This window comes from Lagenorhynchus albirostris, chromosome 8 (assembly GCF_949774975.1).
Source record: "Lagenorhynchus albirostris chromosome 8, mLagAlb1.1, whole genome shotgun sequence".
Taxonomy (NCBI): domain Eukaryota; kingdom Metazoa; phylum Chordata; class Mammalia; order Artiodactyla; family Delphinidae; genus Lagenorhynchus; species Lagenorhynchus albirostris.
The window spans coordinates 22,246,214-22,264,088 of record NC_083102.1 but is presented as its reverse complement, the minus strand read 5'-3'; the positions used below and the strand labels follow the sequence as shown (position 1 = coordinate 22,264,088).

At 43.8% G+C, this 17,875-nt stretch overlaps 1 long non-coding RNA gene across 1 annotated transcript; it reads left to right on the top strand.

Annotated features, from left to right (window-relative positions):
- Positions 1-162: 162 nt before the first annotated feature.
- On the top strand, positions 163-1,159 carry LOC132524570 (uncharacterized). The gene is made up of 3 exons (XR_009541920.1): positions 163-301; positions 413-447; positions 791-1,159. It is a non-coding gene; the product is annotated as an uncharacterized LOC132524570 (long non-coding RNA).
- Positions 1,160-17,875: the final 16,716 nt, after the last annotated feature.

Genomic DNA, 17,875 nt, shown 5'->3' with positions numbered 1-17,875 from the left:
GGTGTGATGATATTACTGATGGTATTATTAATATTAATCCCCCATTTGCCCCACCCCTTATACACTTGTATGTCATTTAAGAAGAAGAGCATTCACTTTTGGGGGGGAGGGTATTTTTAATTTAATTTTTTTTTTTTTTTTGGCTGCGCCACACGACATGCCGGATCTCAGTTCCCCCAACCAGTGATCGAACCTGTGCCCCCTGCAGTGGAAGCGCAGAGTCCTAACCACTGGACCACCAGGGAATTCCCATTTTTGGTATTTTTTTAAAGACGTCACAGTGTCGATCTTTGTGGTGAAGGTATGTTCACATTTTTACCAGACACTTTTCTCTCTGGGCATTTCGACGTCTGCTCCTTCATAAATCCACCTCCCTTATTCTGACTTCCTCCCCCTTTCCTCCTCTTTCCAGAGCTTCAGAGGACTCCTGAGCCTGCCCTTGACCAGGTAGGTTCAAAAAGTGGCTCCAAAGTGGTGCCAAATGACAGTCTTGGTTTGACTTATTTTTTGCTTATGGACCTGGAACTTCCCTTGAGCGGAGTCAGTTTGTGCTCACCTTTCCCCCCAGTGTCTCAGCCACTCAGAATGTCAATAATTTGCTCTAAAACAACACCGGGACCTGGGAGTGTCTGTTTATATGTGTGCACACAAGGCAGTACCCTGGAATGAGCCATGTTCTTCCTTATCGGGGACAACCAGGGGCGCTGTGAGGGAACAGCTGTCCAGCCTTGCCTGACGCGTCAGTGTTGCAATCTGGGAAATGTATTCAGGCCTGTTTATCTCTCCCCAGGGCAGGGCCAAGCTTGACCAATGGAGCCTCTGATCTCAGGAGCAGCTTCTCAAAGGCAAGAAAACAAGTTTGCAGAGAATATATTGCTTTGAGCAAGACACTAAGAGGGAGTAAGATGAAACCCATCATTCGGTGGAGTGAGTCGAAGAGCCCAGCCCAGAAGCTGCTCTATCTCTGAAAGGTCCCTATTAACCCAATGGCTCTAAAACTAAAGTGAATTTATCAGTATCCCCGCCAAATGTGAAAGTCCCCCAAATAAGGCTTCCTGATTCCATTTGACCATTTCTGTTGAGAAATAGGTTCATTTTAAATCCGGAGCTCTTGGTATCTGAGATCACAGGTCCAGACCCCTCAAGAGGGCAATAATATCAGCAGTTTCCTTGCTGCCAAGAAATAAAAGCTTAAAACTCATTTCAAGTCATCTCCATGTAACCCTGTTATAATTTTTCCCCATAGAAGCAGTCAGTGGGGTGCAAGAACAGCCAGCAGCAGAAAGGATGGAAAGATTGTACAGAAAGGATGGAAAGATTGTATCTCCTTCACTGCTGTCATTCCCATGGGATTCTTTGCTTGCTCCCTCTGGCAGCTGGCCCCCTGGGGAAGCACCAACCTCCCCCAAACAAGTGTGATTCAATGAGAGTGTGGAACTTGGAGACAGATGCCCCCTCATAGTCCCAGATCTGCTGCTACCTGTTATTGTTGTAACTTGGGCAAGTAACCTAACCTTTGTGTCCCACTTTACTCATCCGTAAAATGGGATGATAGCACCTACATTACCCTTGCTTAGATCAAATAGGAGAAGAGATATTACAATTTCTAAAGATCTAGTCATGGATAAGGTATTATCACGTCCCCCTTACACATGTGCACACACACACACACACACACACACACACACTCTAATGCCAAGGCTCAAGGAGAGAGCAAGGCTGGGGAAATTTTTCACACCTACATTATTCTTCGGGGCCAGCACCCCTGTTTGGAACCCTTGTTTTGCCAGTCGTGGCTTCCTGCTTCCTCATTTCCGTGATCTGGAAATGCTAGAGGCTCCAGGCTTGGTCTCCAGGCCTCTGTTCTTCTTTATCTACATTTAATTCCTAATTGATCTCATCCAGTCTCAGAGCTTTAACTGCCCTCTATGCTCTGACTCCCTAATATACATTGCTGACTGGGGCCTTGCTCCTGAACTCCAGACATGTATATACAGCTGACTATTCAACATCTTCTCATGACCAAAAATAAACTTCTGATAATCTCCCCACCTCTTCCTCGCATAGTTTTCCCCTTCTCAGTAAATGGCCACTATTAAGTTAGAATATATGAAATAACCTTTTTTATTTTTTTAAGGTTAAGAACAGTCAAGTATCAGCAACATCATTTGGTTCAACCAAATACATCCTTCCAGCTGCTCAGGCCAAAGGCCTTAGACTTTACAATCCTTGACCCCTCTCTCTAATTCTGTACCTTGAATCTATCAGGAAATCCTGTTGGCTCTACTATCAAATATATCCACAATCTTTTCCCCACCACCTCTACTAAGCCATTATCATTACTATATACAATCACTTTCCAACAGGCCTCCTCTCTTTAATCCCTGAATTCACTCAGATAGAAACCAGTGATCCTTTTAAACCATAAATCAGATCCCCACTATTCAAAACTCTCCAAGGACTTCCCATTTCACTCTATGTTAAAGCCAAAGCCATTGCGGGCTTCCCAGGCCCTATAGGAGCTGCCCCTACCCTCTTCCCTGACTCACAGCTTTCTAGCCACACTGGCCTTCTAGCTGTTCCTCAGATAAACCAAGTATGCTCCTGCCCCAGGGCCTTTGTACTTGCCACTCAGTCTGAAACATTCTTCACTTAGATTAAAAACATGGCTTCCTCCCTTCTCTCCTTTAGGTCTTTGCAGAGATGTCACCTTCTCTGTAGAGCCTTCTCTGGGCACCCGATTTAAAATTGAAATCCCAGGGACTTCCCTGGTGGTCCAATGGGTAAGACTCCGCACTCCCAATGCACAGGGACTGGGTTCGATCCCTGGTCGGGGAGCTAGATCCCACATGCATGCCACAACTAAGAGTCCACATGCCGCGACTAAAAGATCCCGCATGCCGTAACGAAGACCCAGCGCAGCCAAAATAAATAAAATAAATAATAAATAAATAAATATTTTTAAAAAATTGCAGTCCCAGCTCCACCGCAGTGCCTCCTCTTCCCCTCCCCTGTTTTGCTTTTCTCCCTAAGATTTATCACCATCTCATATATTACATGCTGTATATTACTTAGCTATGTTTGTCTTCTCCCTCCATCAGAATGTAAACTCTATGAAGGCAGAGGTTTTGTCTGTTTCATTCACTGCAATACATCCAATGCCTAGAACTGCACGTGGTACACAGTAAATGCTCAAATACCATACGACTAAAAGGAAGAAAGGACGACTCTAGCTGAAAAGGCAACAAAAGATAAACAGCTTAAAGCAGTACTTTGGATGCTCAGAAAGTTAGTTCTTCCTAATGGTCTCTATAGAGTAGCAGGAAGCCTTATATGTTGAGCACCTACTCTGTGCCAGGCGCTGTGCCAAGGTGTGTTACAACCTAACAACCTGGCAGGACAGTTGTTATTTTGCCTATTTTACGGATGAGGAACCTCAGGTTCAAAGAAGTTAAGTAATTTGTTCAGGGTCACATAGCCAGTAAATGGCAGCATCGGGATTCAAACCTGCTGTGCCACCCTGTTTGTTAACCCACATGAAAACCTTAATTTGTTGACATTGATGAACTTATTTTGAAGGCCCAACCCCAATTCCAGCTCCTCCATGACGACAAAGACTTCCAGGCCATTCTAAACCAAAGTAATGTTCCTCTGGAAAGGAAAAGCCTGTGCCTCCCCTCCAGAGGAGGTGGCGCCATTGTCTCAGCAAATGGCGCCACCATTTGGCCAGATGCTCAGACTGTCCTTGGAGTCTCCTTTGACTGTTTTTTCCCCTCATTCCCACACCCAGTCCATCAACAAACTCCGTGAGAACTCCCCTTCTGGGACATAGTTGCCAAAACTAAGCCCTTCTCCCTGTGCCATCACCTAATCTGTGACGCCACGCTCATCTGCAATAAATCCTATTTATCAGCCTCTCTGTTTCCACTCTTGTCCACTATGACCCCCACCCTCACCTCATAGCCTATTCTCCACCCAGGAACCAGAGAGATGTTTTAAAATATAATTTGACCCAAGTAACTCTCCACTCATGGTCCTTTAGTAGGTCATCCTTAAACTAAAATCTTAATTCTATGATGCTGTGTAATCTGGATTTAGGCTACCTTTTCAACCTCATCTCCTGCCTCCCTCACATCCCCTCAGCCTCTCTCAGTGCTTGTGTCCAGGGATACACCAAGCCCGTTTCCACTTCAGGGCCCCTGAGATGGCTGTTCCCTCTTCCTGGAATGCCCTTCCCCTGGGTCCTCATGGCCAACTCCCTCCTTCCCGCATTTATTCAAATGTCCTGCCTTCAGAGGCCTTCCCCGACTACCTTGTTTTAAAAGATATGCCACTTACTTTTATGTCCTTACCTTGCTTTCAGTTTTTTTTGCTTTGTAATTTTTTTAGATTTTTATTTTGGAAATGTTCAAATATGCTGAAAATTTGAGAAAATAGTACAATGACCACCCAAATACCCACCATCCAGATTTAACAACTGTTAACATTTTGCCATATTTGTTTTACTTGCATGTAGTCAAGTGTGTACCTTTTTTTTTGCTAAATTTTTGAAAATAACCTTCAGACACCATGACACTTCAACCCTACATACTTCTTCAGCATGCATACCCTGCAAATCAGGACATTCTCCTTTATAACCATATCATTAGCACACATATGAAAATGAGCAATGATTCCCTAATGTCATCTAATTTCCAGTCCACAATCAGATGTTTTTAACTGTCCCCTCTACGGCTTTTTTTTTTGAGCCAGAATCCACTGAAGATTCACCTAATGTATTTTGATTTTATATCTCTTTAGTCAGAGGACAGTTGGGGAATTATATTTATAGTTCTTTGGGTCTCGGCCCTCCTACATCCTTTCCCTCACCCCTACACCTATCACTGTGCTATATACACAAGAGGCAGTTAATAAATAATTGATAAGGACTAACTGGAAAGTCCTACGCCTCCATATAAAAACTTGTACACGAACGTTTATAAGCACCATTATTCATGATGCCAAGTGGAAACAACCCAAATGTCCATCAACTGATGAATGGATAAATAAAATGTGGTGTAACCGTACAGTGAGATATTACTTAGCAGTGAAGAGAAATGAAATATTGATTCACCCTGGATGAACCTTGAAAATATTATGCAAAGAGAAATAAGCCAGTCACAAAAGACCACATTGTATGATTTCTTTTATGTCAAATGTGCAGAATAGAACTATGTATAGAGACAGAAAGTAAATCGGTATTTGTCTAGGGCTGGGGGAATAGGCAGAGTGGGGGGCGGGGTTACCACTAACGGGCATAGGTGTCTTTTCAAGGTGATGAAAATGTTCTAAAATTCTGGTGATGGTTGCACAACTCTGTGAATATACTAAAAAACATTGAATTGTGCACTTAGAGTGGATTGTATGGTATATGAATTATAGCTCAATAAAGGTATTATTAAAAAAAAAAGTCCTACTCTTCCTTGTTGCTCCGAGTCACAGCAGGAACAACTGTTGACCAAACATCCTCTTCCCTCCTCTCCCATCTTTTCGCACCCTCTGTTCTCTCCTCTCCTTGAAGAGCCACAACTTTTCTTTTCACTAAATGTCTTACTTTACCCTCTCTGGGGCAGACACCCCATTTTGCCCCAACAAATGTGGGGCTAGCCCTTTCCTCCAGCTTGTGGAGCTGCAGCACGTCCAGGTCCCCTTCAAGGGCAGACGCAGCTGCCCGTCTGAGGCCACCTGCTGGAGTCACAGGCAGGCTTGCCAGGGCCCATGTGTACCCAGCACTTCTATTTCATGTGTGTCACGTGGTTGGAGTGGCTACTTGTTTCTGGTGCAGCTTCCCTACTGCCCTGTAAGACAGGAATAAGCTGTCTTATTCCTCTTTGTATTTTCTGTGCCTAAAACAGACATTTGCTCTTAAAAAAAGGCAGAATGTGTGGAGTCAAGGCTTCCACACTCAGCACCCCAATCTGGCTCTCTGGGAAGGGAGGGAGAGGCTCTGGCCCTGAGGCAGATGGCCTCAAAATCTGGGGTTCTGAATTCCAATCCCAGCTCTCATGGGGCACCTGGGGAACTCATCAGCTCGCCCCCAATAGACAGTGGGGAAAACTGCCTAATACCAGGAAGGTTACACATGGGATACTTTACATTGAGTCAGGACCTTAAAAAATTTTTGGTTAAGTCTGAAAAGACTTAGCCATTTTTTTCTTATTCCTCTCAATGCCTGCCAAGTCTCTTTTGCTATGCAGGGGGAGAAATGAAGAAGTTGCATTAGGGGAAAGTGAGGTGTATGAATTTGCTTAGTTGAGCAAAGAAAAAGAAAAAAGTGAGCAAATGGGACTCCTGTTCCCTTTTCCTTTCTAAATATCCCTCCTCTGACTTTCTCCCAATGTCTCAGGAAGCAGTTTGGTTTTCCCTAGGGCGCTCTGGCTGCCTTGGCCTTACTCCAGTGGTCAAATGGCAAAGGGTCCAGGAAATGTGCCCTCAGCTGACTGGCTCGCAATGGCAGAAGGTGGGGAGGGATGTTACCAAACTCTACCATGATAGCTTTGATTTAATCACATTCTTCTTGGTTAAAATGAACATTTCAAAATATATACATATATCAAATCACTATGTTGTACATCTGAAGTGAATATAATGCTATGTCAATTATAACTCAGTTTTAAACAGTACACATTGATATATACATACATAAAGTAATAAAAAGATATGCATCAACATATGTTTTTTGATTTAAAAGTTTTGTACTTCAAAGGACATATCAAGAAAGCGAAAGGACAACCCAGAGAGTGGAGAAAGTATTTGCAAACATATCTGACATAAACACTATCCAGAATATATAAAGAATTCTTACAATTCAACAATACATAGACAAATAACCCAATTTAAGAATGGGAAAATGATTTTTTTTAACTTTTTGTTTTATACTGGAGTATAGTTGATTAACAATGTTGTGTTAGTTTCAGGTGTACGGCAAAAAATGGGAAAATGATTTGAACAGAAATTTCTCCATGGCCACTAAGCACGTGAAGAGATGTTTGACATTATTTGTCATTAGGAAAATGCAAATCAAAACCACAATGCGGTATCACTTCTCACACGCTTGGGTGGCTATCATCAAAAAGACAGGCAAGGGCTTCCCTGGTGGCACAGTGGTTGAGAGTCCGCCTGCCGATGCAGGGGACACGGGTTCGTGCCCCGGTCCGGGAAGATCCCACATGCCGCGGAGCAGCTAGGCCAGTGAGTCATGGCCACTGAGCCTGCGCGTCCGGAGCCTGTGCTCCGCAACAGGAGAGGCCACAACAGTGAGAGGCCCGCGTACTCCAAAAAAAAAAAAAAAAAAGAAAAGACAACCAATAAGTATTGGTGAGGATATGCAGAAATTAGAAGCCTGAGAGATTGCCGGTTGGAAAGTAAAATGGTACAACCACTTGGAAAACAGTCTGGCAGTTCCTCAAAAAGTTCAACATGTAGTTAATGTATGACCCAGCAATTCCATTTTTAGGTATGTACCCATGAGAAATTAAAACACAAAAAGCTTGTATATGCATGTTCATAGCAGCATTACTCATAAGAGCCAAAAAGTGTAAATAACCTAAAGGTCCATTAATTGATGAGCGGAAAAATAAATGTGACATATCCATACAGTGGACTATTAATCAGCCATCAAAAAGGACTGAAGTTCTGATACATGCCACAACGTGGATGAACCTTGAAAACAGGCTGAACAAAAGAGGCCAGTCACAACAGGCCACATATTGTATGATCCCACTCATATGAAACATACAGAATAGGCAAATTCACAGAGAAAGAAAGTCAGTTAGTGATTTCCTGGGGGAAATGGGAAATGGGAAATGGAAAGTGACTGCTAATGGGTATGGGATTTCTTTTGGGGTTAATGGTAATGTTCTAAAATTAATCGTGCTGCTGGTTGCAAAATCTTGTGAATGATCTAAAACCACTGAACTGTATATTTTAAAAGAATTAATTTTAGGGGCTTCCCTGGTGGCGCAGTGGTTAAGAATCTGTCTGCCAATGCAGGGGACATGGGTTCGAGCCCTGGTCCGGGAAGATCCCACATGCTGTGGAGCAACTCAGCCTATGCGCCACAACTACTGAGCCCGTGTGCCACAACTACTGAAGCCCACACATCTAGAGCTCGTGCTCTGCAACAAGAGAAGCCACTGCAATGAGAAGCCTGCGCACTGCAACCAAGAGTAGCCCCTGCTTGCTGCAACTAGAGAAAACCCGCGTGCAGCAACAAAGAACCAACGCAGCCAAAAAATAAACAAATAAACAAACAAACAAAGTCTCCCAACATCATTAAAAAAAAGAAATAATTTTAAAGTACGTGAATTATATCTAAAAATATAATAAAACCATATATAGCTTGAGATAAATAAGTAAGTTAAAATTGATGCTGCTCCATCCCACATGCCGCGGAGCAACTAAGCCTGTGCACCACACAACTACTGAAGCCCGCGTGCCTAGAGCCCGTGCTCTGCAGCAAGAGAAGCCACCGCAGTGAGAAGCCTGTGCACCGCAGCGAAGAGTAGCCCCGCTCACCGCAGCTAGAGAAAGCCCACGCGCAGCAACGAAGACACAACACACATAAAAAAATAAAACTGATGCTGTTCCGATGCCATGTTTTTGGCTGTCGGGTCAGCGATTAGAACAATGGTCCAGGCTTCTCTGGGGTTGCAGACCCAGCTCAAATTTGCAAGGCCTCTGGGCCCTTGCAGACAGTTGCATCATTTCATCATGAGGAGAGAGCACATCCTTTTTTTCAACCAGCGCTTACCAAAGTTGCAGTCAAAAGACATCTGACTGCCCAGAGCGTCAAGGGCCTGAGCAATTTCAGAATCAAAGACAGTTTTTTCCTAAGTTACTGTCTGGACCCAGTTTATATACCTTCCTAGATTGGCTAAGTCCCACCTTTTCTTCAGTCTCATCTTGCCTCGTCTTGCCCTGCCTCCCAGCTAGAGAGGTGCTGGCTTCTTTCTGCAGCCCTGCAGTCACAGCTGCTGTCCTTGTGCTGTCCTGTCAGGTGTGACCTCAACTGCCCCAAGGGAGCCAGGGCACAGCATCCAAGTCCAACGCAGCTGGCCTCCAGGAACCTCTGGCTTCCCAGCAGCTGCTTAGAGGGGCTCACACGGCCCAGACATGGGGAGTTAACCCCCAGGGGGTAAACTTTGACCAAAAAGGGAGATGAGACTGGGAGGGGCTGGCAGTTGCTCACTCTGCTTCTTTCTCTCCAACTGACTCTTCCAATCCCTGGAGACATCCCAAGTGAGTGAGTGAGCAACTTTGTGTATTTTCTTGTGGGCCCGTAGCCAGTTTGATAATGCACAACCTTGTGTTTGCTCCCCCTCCTTCCCGGCCTCACCTCTTTTCCTCACTCTTGCTGCTCTGGGCTTGCAACCTCTCCACAGAAACATTAACCCTTAGGCTTTGTCCCAAGCTCTGTTTTCCAGGAAGCCTAGTCAAACTCTGCATTTACTTGAGGGTAAAGTGTTTATAAACCCTCAAAGGCTCTTTGGGCTGTTTTCATCAGCCTGCATTCCTACCTTGCCCCATTAAATAGAAACTTCTGCTGGCTTCTCTGGGAGGGAATGGTACTGGAAAAATAACTTGAATTCTCGAGACCTCCCGCACTCCATGGGGTAAGCAGCCAGTCTTGGCAGGAAGGATGGGGGTGTTTGCCCTGCAGTAATCCAACTGCTTTGCTGAAGACTGTGTGGGTAAATTTAAATCTGGGTAGAAAAAATAGGAAGCCCGTTTGGTTGTAGGTACCAGCCACATTTTCCAATCCAGCTTTATCAGAAATAAAGCTATGTTTTCATCTCAATTTTTCTCATTCCTCAGCCTTGTTCTCATTTGGTTCAGAACCTGTCGTGGTTGGAAAGGATATTCCTGTGAATATTACAGTAATGATAATGAGCCCTCGTACTCCCCCCCATGTTAGAGTAGACATCTAGAGACCACCCGGGCTCTCTCCAGCTCTCTCCAGGGACTTCAACATCATATTACAATGTCCTTGGGACTTCCCTGGTAGTCTAGTGGGTAAGACTCTGCGTTTCCAATGTAGGGGGCACGGGTGTGATCCCTGGTCTGGGAACTAGATCCCACACGCATGCCACAGCTAAGAGTCCCCATGCCGCAGCTAAACACGCTGCAACAAAGATCCCATGCGCCGCAATGAAGACCCAGCGCAGCCAAAATAAATACATAAATAAATACTTTTTAAATAAAGTGTCCTTGTTTTGCTTTGGACATAAATTTAAAATGTGCTCACAATACTTAAGACACGTAGTTTAGGTCTTTGCTGTGTCGCTGACAGACATGACTTCCATTTATTAATTCTAGGCGTTTTTGTTTTTTAGTGGCTGGGCTCCAAGTGTCAGATTGGGGGTTCCCAATAGTGTGCCAACATGTGGGTTACAGGTGTGTGGAGGAGATGAACCCTCACAGCCCTGGAGCAGCTGGCGCCTGGTGACAGCGTCCAGCCTAACACAGTTTATCCTTCATGTCACATAAATATTACACTTTACCGTGATGTGTGCCATGATGTGAAAAAGTCTGGCAAGCACTGAGATACATCACGCTTTAATAAGGGCTGTTTTGCCTTTCCTGAAGTGGCCTGCTAATTGGAAATGTTTGGGAATTATTGATGCAAGAAGCAGGTCAGAGAAATATGTGTTGAATGAATCTGAGAGTCAGTGACACAACATGAAGACAACTTATTTCTTCTCGTGGCCCCTTCTGGGGAAATAAACCCAATTTACCTGCACGGGGAGATCATTTGGCAAAGGGCAACAAGGGAGAATGAGAGCACATGCTAGAGGAAGGACAGCAGGGTGTCCAGAGTTTCCCCCTCAGGCCTTTCCACTCCAGCCCCTAAGAGATCTTTCTTCCTTCCCTTCATTATTTGCATCTCCTTGACATATAAGTAACTCTGTCTCCCTTGAAGTTAGTGGTAGACTTTCTGGTCCCCTGAGGCCGGTTTCCTTTTCTTCCCACCTCTAAATAGAATATCCCAGTTTCCCCAGGAGGCCCCAGTCCTCACCTTCCTCCTCCTGCCCTCAGTTGTTGTCTGTGCCTTTGTTTGCAGCCCTGTTCATCCCTGGGCTACTTGAATTTTGAACTCCTGAAAAGGAAACTTTCTGATATTCACTGGCACTGATTAAAGACAGGAAACACTCTTGTACTGTGGAAGGATCCTAGTATGTGCTACATTGTCTAAACTGTCTCCTGGCCCAGGATTTTTGACCAGTACTAAAACAGGGGTTAAACCTCCTACATCCCTTACCCAGGAGCTTCTGAAACACACTAAAGGTCTCAGAACCACAGGCCTGGCCTCTTCCTAACAATGAGGCTGGTTACCAGTTACCAATGATTACCAGTTGGGTACAACACTTCACCCAGCCCAGACTCAGCCAGGGTTTATCTATCATCCTTGATATTTCCCTTGTTCCATTCCTGATTTCTAGGTTACCCCAAATTAGCAAATACTCCTTCCCTACCTTGAAAGGGAGGAAAAGGAGCACAGTCAGTAGTTGGTGGGAATGCCTGTCTTTAGCACAGGGAAGCTGCCAGGCAAAGTCCCCAGAGCCATCTCTGCTTCTCCCACCCCAGAGACTTCATTGCCCTGCCTCAGCTAACCTCCCTCTCCCCCTCCCCTTCCCTCTCCCCGTCCCCTTCCTTCTCCCCCTTCCCCTTCCCTCTCTGCCTCCCCTTCCCTCTCCCTCTTCCCCTTCCTTCTCCCCCTTCCCCTTCCCTCTCTGCCTCCCCTTCCCTCTCCCTCTTCCCCTTTCCTCTCCCCCTCCCCTTCCCTCTCCCCCTCCCCTTCCCTCTCCCCCTTCCCCTTCCCTCTCCCCTCCCCTTTCCTCTCCCCCTCCCCTTCCCCTTCCCTCTCCCTCTTCCCCTTTCCTCTCCCCATCCCCTTCCTTCTCCCCTCCCCTTCCCTCTCCCCCTTCCCCTGCTAGTCACAGAACTATTTGCCCCGCCCCTGCGGTGTATGGAGTCACCTGCTCTCCTCCCTGGGAGGGCAGCCAAGACCTGGGGATTGCTATTTTCAAGGAGTGCCAGGAGGCCCCTCAAAACTTACTGAACCAAATGCTCACCCACACCTTGCCAGCCCTTAGTTCCTTAAATGGAAACAAAGGGAAGAGGGAGGAAGCAGGAAAATGGAAGAAAAACTTAGAATTCAAAACTCAGCCTCAGCTGCTTACAGGCCTGAAATTATTGTTTTTCATTTGTAATAACCCTTTTCTGATTTTAAAAGTGATTTCTTCCCAGTGGGAAAAGCTTAGAACGTGTGAAAAAAAGTAACAGTCATCCTAATCTGATTTCCCAGAGCAAGCTGCCTTAATATTTGGCATATTTTTGTTTTTATGTTCACATATTTTTACACAGTTGAAGTATCTTGTATATATGAGTTTGTATCAACTTTTTTTCACTTACTACATCATGAGTACCTGCTCCTATTGTTTTTAGCTGTTGCAAACTATTCCATCATAAGGATGTGTTTAACTGTTGATAGGTTCATGGACACTCATATCCCTTTTTGTCTTTGTTATAATTAACACTGCATGCTTGTGCAACTAATTTTTAAGAATTTCTTACGTTATATTTCAAATAAAGTGGAACTCCTGGGCAAAACTCTGTAAGATTCTTGATTTTCAGAAAGGTTGGACAGCCAACTGCCAGAATATTTAAATAAATAATGACACCCCCTTCCATCCCAAATGAGCTTAATTTTGTTCATTAACAGTTTGCCTCCGTAGGACGTTGAGGTAAGAAAGATATCCTCTGAGATCTACAGGATGTTGTGTTCGAGCTGAATATGTCTTTGGCCGTAGCTGGAGAATACAGCTGGTGTGACAAAGGCAAGGCCCTGGTCAGTACCAGGAGACTAGAATATTTGTGGAATGCCAAAGTTCATGACTGTCATCGTGGAATTAATTGACTGATGTCCATCTCTCTCACAATACTAGAAGCTCCGTGAGGGTGAAAACCAGATCTCTCTTATAATACATTCCTGGCGCCCAGCAGAGTCACTGGCATATATAATCAGGTGCTCAATAATGATTTGTTTTTTTTAAAATATCTTTTATTTTATTTTTTCTATTTGTATTTATTTATTTTTTAAACATCTTTATTGGAGTATAATTGCTTACAATGGTGTGTTAGTTTCTGCTTTATAACAAAGTGAATCAGTTATACATATACATATGTTCCCATATCTCTTCCCTCTTGCGTCTCCCTCCCACACTCCCTATCCCACCCCTCTAGGTGGTCACAAAGCACCTAGCTGATCTCCCTGTGCTATGCGGCTGCTTCCCACTAGCTATCTATTTTACGTTTGGTAGTGTATATATGTCCATGCCACTCTCTCACTTTGTCACAGCTTACCCTTCCCCCTCCCCATGTCCTCAAGTCCATTCTCTAGTAGGTCTGTCTTTATTCCCATCTTGCCCCTAGGTACTTCAAGACCTTTTTTTTTTTTTAAGATTCCATATATATGTGTTAGCATACAGTATTTGTTTTTCTCTTTCTGACTTACTTCACTCTGTATGACAGACTATAGGTCCATCTCCCTCACCACAAATAACTCAGTTTTGTTTCTTTATATGGCTGAGTAATATTCCATTGTATATATGTGCCACATCTTCTTTATCCATTCATCTGTTGATGGACATTTAGGTTGCTTCCATGTCCTGGCTATTGTAAATAGAGCTGCAATGAACATTTTGGTACATGACTCTTTTTGAATTATGGTTTTCTCAGGGTATATGCCCAGTAGTGGGATTGCTGGGTCGTATGGTAGTTCTATTTGTAGTTTTTTTTTTTTTTTTGCGGTACGCGGGCCTCTCACTGTTGTGGCCTCTCCCGTTGCGGAGCACAGGCTCCGGACGCGCAGGCTCGGCAGCCATGGCTCACGGGCCTAGCTGCTCCGTGGCATGTGGGATCTTCCTGGACCGGGGCACGAACCCGCATCCCTTGCATCGGCAGGCGGACTCTCAACCACTGCGCCACCAGGGAAGCTCTATTTGTAGTTTTTTAAGGAACCTCCATACTGTTCTCCACAGTGGCTGTATCAATTTACATTCCCCTCAACAGTGCAAGAGGGTTCCCTTTTCTCCACACCCTCTCCAGCATTTATTGTTTGTAGATTTTTTGATGATGGCCATTCTGACCGGTGTGAGATGATATCTCATGGTAGTTTTGATGTGCATTTCTCTAATGATTATGATGTTGAGTATTCTTTCATGTGTTTGTTGGCATTCTGTATATCTTCTTTGGAGAAATGTCTATTTAGGTCTTCTGCCCATTTTTGGATTGGGTTGTTTGTTATTTTGATATTGAGCTGCATGAGTTGCTTGTATGCTTTGGAGATTAAGCCTTTGTCAGTTGCTTCATTGGCAAATATTTTCTCCCATTCTGAGGGTTGTCTTTTGGTCTTGTTTATGGTTTCCTTTGCCGTGAAAAAGCTTTTAAGTTTCATTAGGTCCCATTTGTTTATTTTTGTTTTTCTTTTCATTTCTCTAGGAGGTGGGTCAAAAAGGATCTTGCTGTGATTTATGTCATAGAGTGTTCTGCCTATGTTTTCCTCTAAGAGTTTGATGGTGTCTGGCCTTACATTTAGGTCTTTAATCATTTTGAGTTTATTTTTGTGTATGGTGTTAAGGAGTGTTCTAATTTCATTCTTGTACATGTAGCTGTCCAGTTTTCCCAGCACCACTTATTGAAGAGGCTGTCTTTTCCCAACTGTATTTTCTTGCCTCCTTTATCAAAGATAAGGTGACCATATGTGCGTGGGTTTATCTCTGGGCTTTCTCTCCTGTTCCATTGATCTATATTTCTGTTTTTGTGCCAGTACCATACTGTCTTGATTACTGTAGCTTTGTAGTATAGTCTGAAGTCAGGGAGCCTGATTCCTCCAGCTCCATTTTTCGTTCTCAAGATTGCTTTGGCTATTCGGGGTCTTTTGTGTTTCCATACAAATTGTGAAATTTTTTGCTCTAGTTCTGTGAAAAATGCCATTGGTAGTTTGATAGGGATTGCATTGAATCTGTAGATTGCTTTGGGTAGTAGAGTCATTTTCACAATGTTGATTCTTCCAATCCAAGAACATGGTATATCTCTCCATCTATTTGTATCATCTTTAATTTCTTTCATCAGTGTCTTATAATTTTCTGCATACAGGTCTTTTGTCTCCTTAGGTAGGTTTATTCCTAGATACTTTATTCTTTTTGTTGCAGTGGTAAATGGGAGTGTTTCTTAATTTCACTTTCAGATTTTTCATCATTAGTGTATAGGAATGCTAGAGATTTCTGTGCATTAATTTTGTATCCTGCTACTTTACCAAATTCATTGATTAGCTCTAGTAGTTTCCTGGTAGTATCTTTAGGGTTTTCTATGTATAGTATCATGTCATCTGCAAACAGTGACAGCTTTACTTCTTCTTTTCTGATTTGGATTCCTTTTATTTCTTTTTGCTCTTTGATTGCTGTGGTTAAAAATTCCAAAACTATGTTGAATAAGAGTGGTGAGAGTGGGCAACCTTGTCTTGTTCCTGATCTTTGTGGAAATGGTTTCAATTTTTTACCATTGAGGACGATGCTGGCTGTGGGTTTGTCATATATGGCCTTTATTATGTTGAGGAAAGTTCCCTCTATGCCTACTTTCTGGAGGGTTTTTATCATAAATGGGTGTTGAATTTTGTCAAAAGCTTTCTCTGCATCTATTGAGATGATCATATGGTTTTTCTCCTTCAATTTGTTAATATGGTGTATCACATTGATTGATTTGCATATATTGAAGAATCCTTGCATTCCTGGGATAAACCCCACTTGATCATGGTGTATGATCCTTTTAATGTGCTGTTGGATTCTGTTTGCTAGTATTTTGTGGAGGATTTTTGCATCTATGTTCATCAGTGATATTGGCCTGTAGCTTTCTTTTTTTGTGACATCTTTGTCTGGTTTTGGTATCAGGGTGATGGTGGCCTCGTAGAAAGAGTTTGGGAGTGTTCCTCCCTCTGCTGTATTTTGGAAGAGTTTGAGAAGGATAGGTGTTAGCTCTTCTCTAAATGTTTGATAGAGTTCGCCTGTGAAGCCATCTGGTCCTAGGCTTTTGTTTGTTGGAAGATTTTTAATCACAGTTTCAATTTCAGTGCTTGTGATTGGTATTTTTTAAAAACATTTATTTATTCATTTAATTTATTTTGGCTGCACCAGGTCTTAGTTGTGGCACGTGGGATCTTTAGTTGCAGCATGCAGACTCCTAGTTGCGGCATTTGAACTCTTAGTTGTGGCATGCATGTGGGATCTAGTTCCTGGACCAGGGATCAAACCCAGGCCCCCTGCATTGGGGGTGCAGAGTCTACCCACTGGACCACCAGGGAAGTCCCAAGTGCTCAATAGTGATTTGTTTATCGTTGCTTAGATGGAGTCCTTTACCTCCTTTTTCTTATTTCACCAGGCCCCTTTCTCCAGTTCCATCTCAGGTGGCCATTGCCCAGGTTTATGTGGTGAATTTTTCTCCCGGACTTCCTTGCCTTCTAAGGAAGCCCTTGGGGATTCCTGTGGCAGAGCGGCCTTCAATCCTCCAATATTCCCATCCTCTTTCCATTTCCCCATTCTGCTCTGTGCCCTCCTCATTGGATTCTGTGTGTGGCAGATACATAGTGTGCTGGTTTCCCCTGTTGCCCCTCCTGTGGGGAGGCCTCCATTTGCCCCTACTGGTGCTCATCCTCCCCCTGCCCAAGTCACTCTGGCAGGACAGCCTCACGTCTAACCTGAGTGTGGCTGCTTTAGCATCGAGGGGAGTATTTTCGATTATAGTCAGAGGGCTTGCTTCCCACTGCATTCCAGCTGTAGACCAGATCAGTAATTAAGTCGGGGGAAAAAAGAAAAGAATCTATAAATGTGTTTGGTATGATTCGCTTTGGAGAAATAAGTGTTTGTTAGTTATTAGATACCTTACTCTCAAACCCTGCGTTTTGATTGGTATCCCTTGAGCTCCCACACACAGATCTCTGGAATTAAATTCCTCTCACTGAGGGATAACAATCTGTCTGTTACTGAGATAACTAAGTGCCTTTCCGAGCCCTTCTCTGTTTCTAGGGGAAGGGAAGGAGATCTTGAGTCACAAGTACTAAGAAGAATGTGCCAAGGAGCCCTCCTTTGGCTGCATGCCTTCTGGGATGGAATAACCCTACTTGCCGTGGTCATTTGGGCTAATAATGTTCATTTTCAGCACAGGTGGAAACATTTCATCCCATGGCACCTCGGTTTCTGGGGCAGTGTGCTGATTCAGCTGTTTATTATTTGGTCAGTTTTACTAACACCCTGAAGCCAAGGTTTTGATGGAGCAAGCCCAAAACAAAACAAAGCACAACAAAAACAAGACAAGCTCCCCCCCCCCAACACAAACAAATGAAGAAACAAAAGGCTTGCCCAACCACATGAATGGTCTTCCAATGTTTTCCTCAGGTGAAAATATTCTCGAGTCTGTATTTGCTAAATTATTAACACCTTGGCCCTTAACTGCCTGGAATCAGGAGGGTCAAGTCTATGGACTGACCATGGAACTGATGTTCACAAGTTGGCAAAGACTTGGCCACATATGATAGAAAATTCCAGTACAAACATTCTGCCATTCAAACGTGTCCCCAGTCTAGAAGACAAGCTGCTATCACACTCTGAAAAGCAGGAGTTCTTTGTTAGTAAAAGGGACTGCCAAGCAGGCCTTGGTATTTAATCCTTGTGACATAGCTGGTAAGTACAATATTGTACTGAGTTCTGAATTCCACAGGCAATTCGTTTATTCAGCCAACATTTATTAAGCACTCATCTTGGGAATACAAAGGTTTGTAATA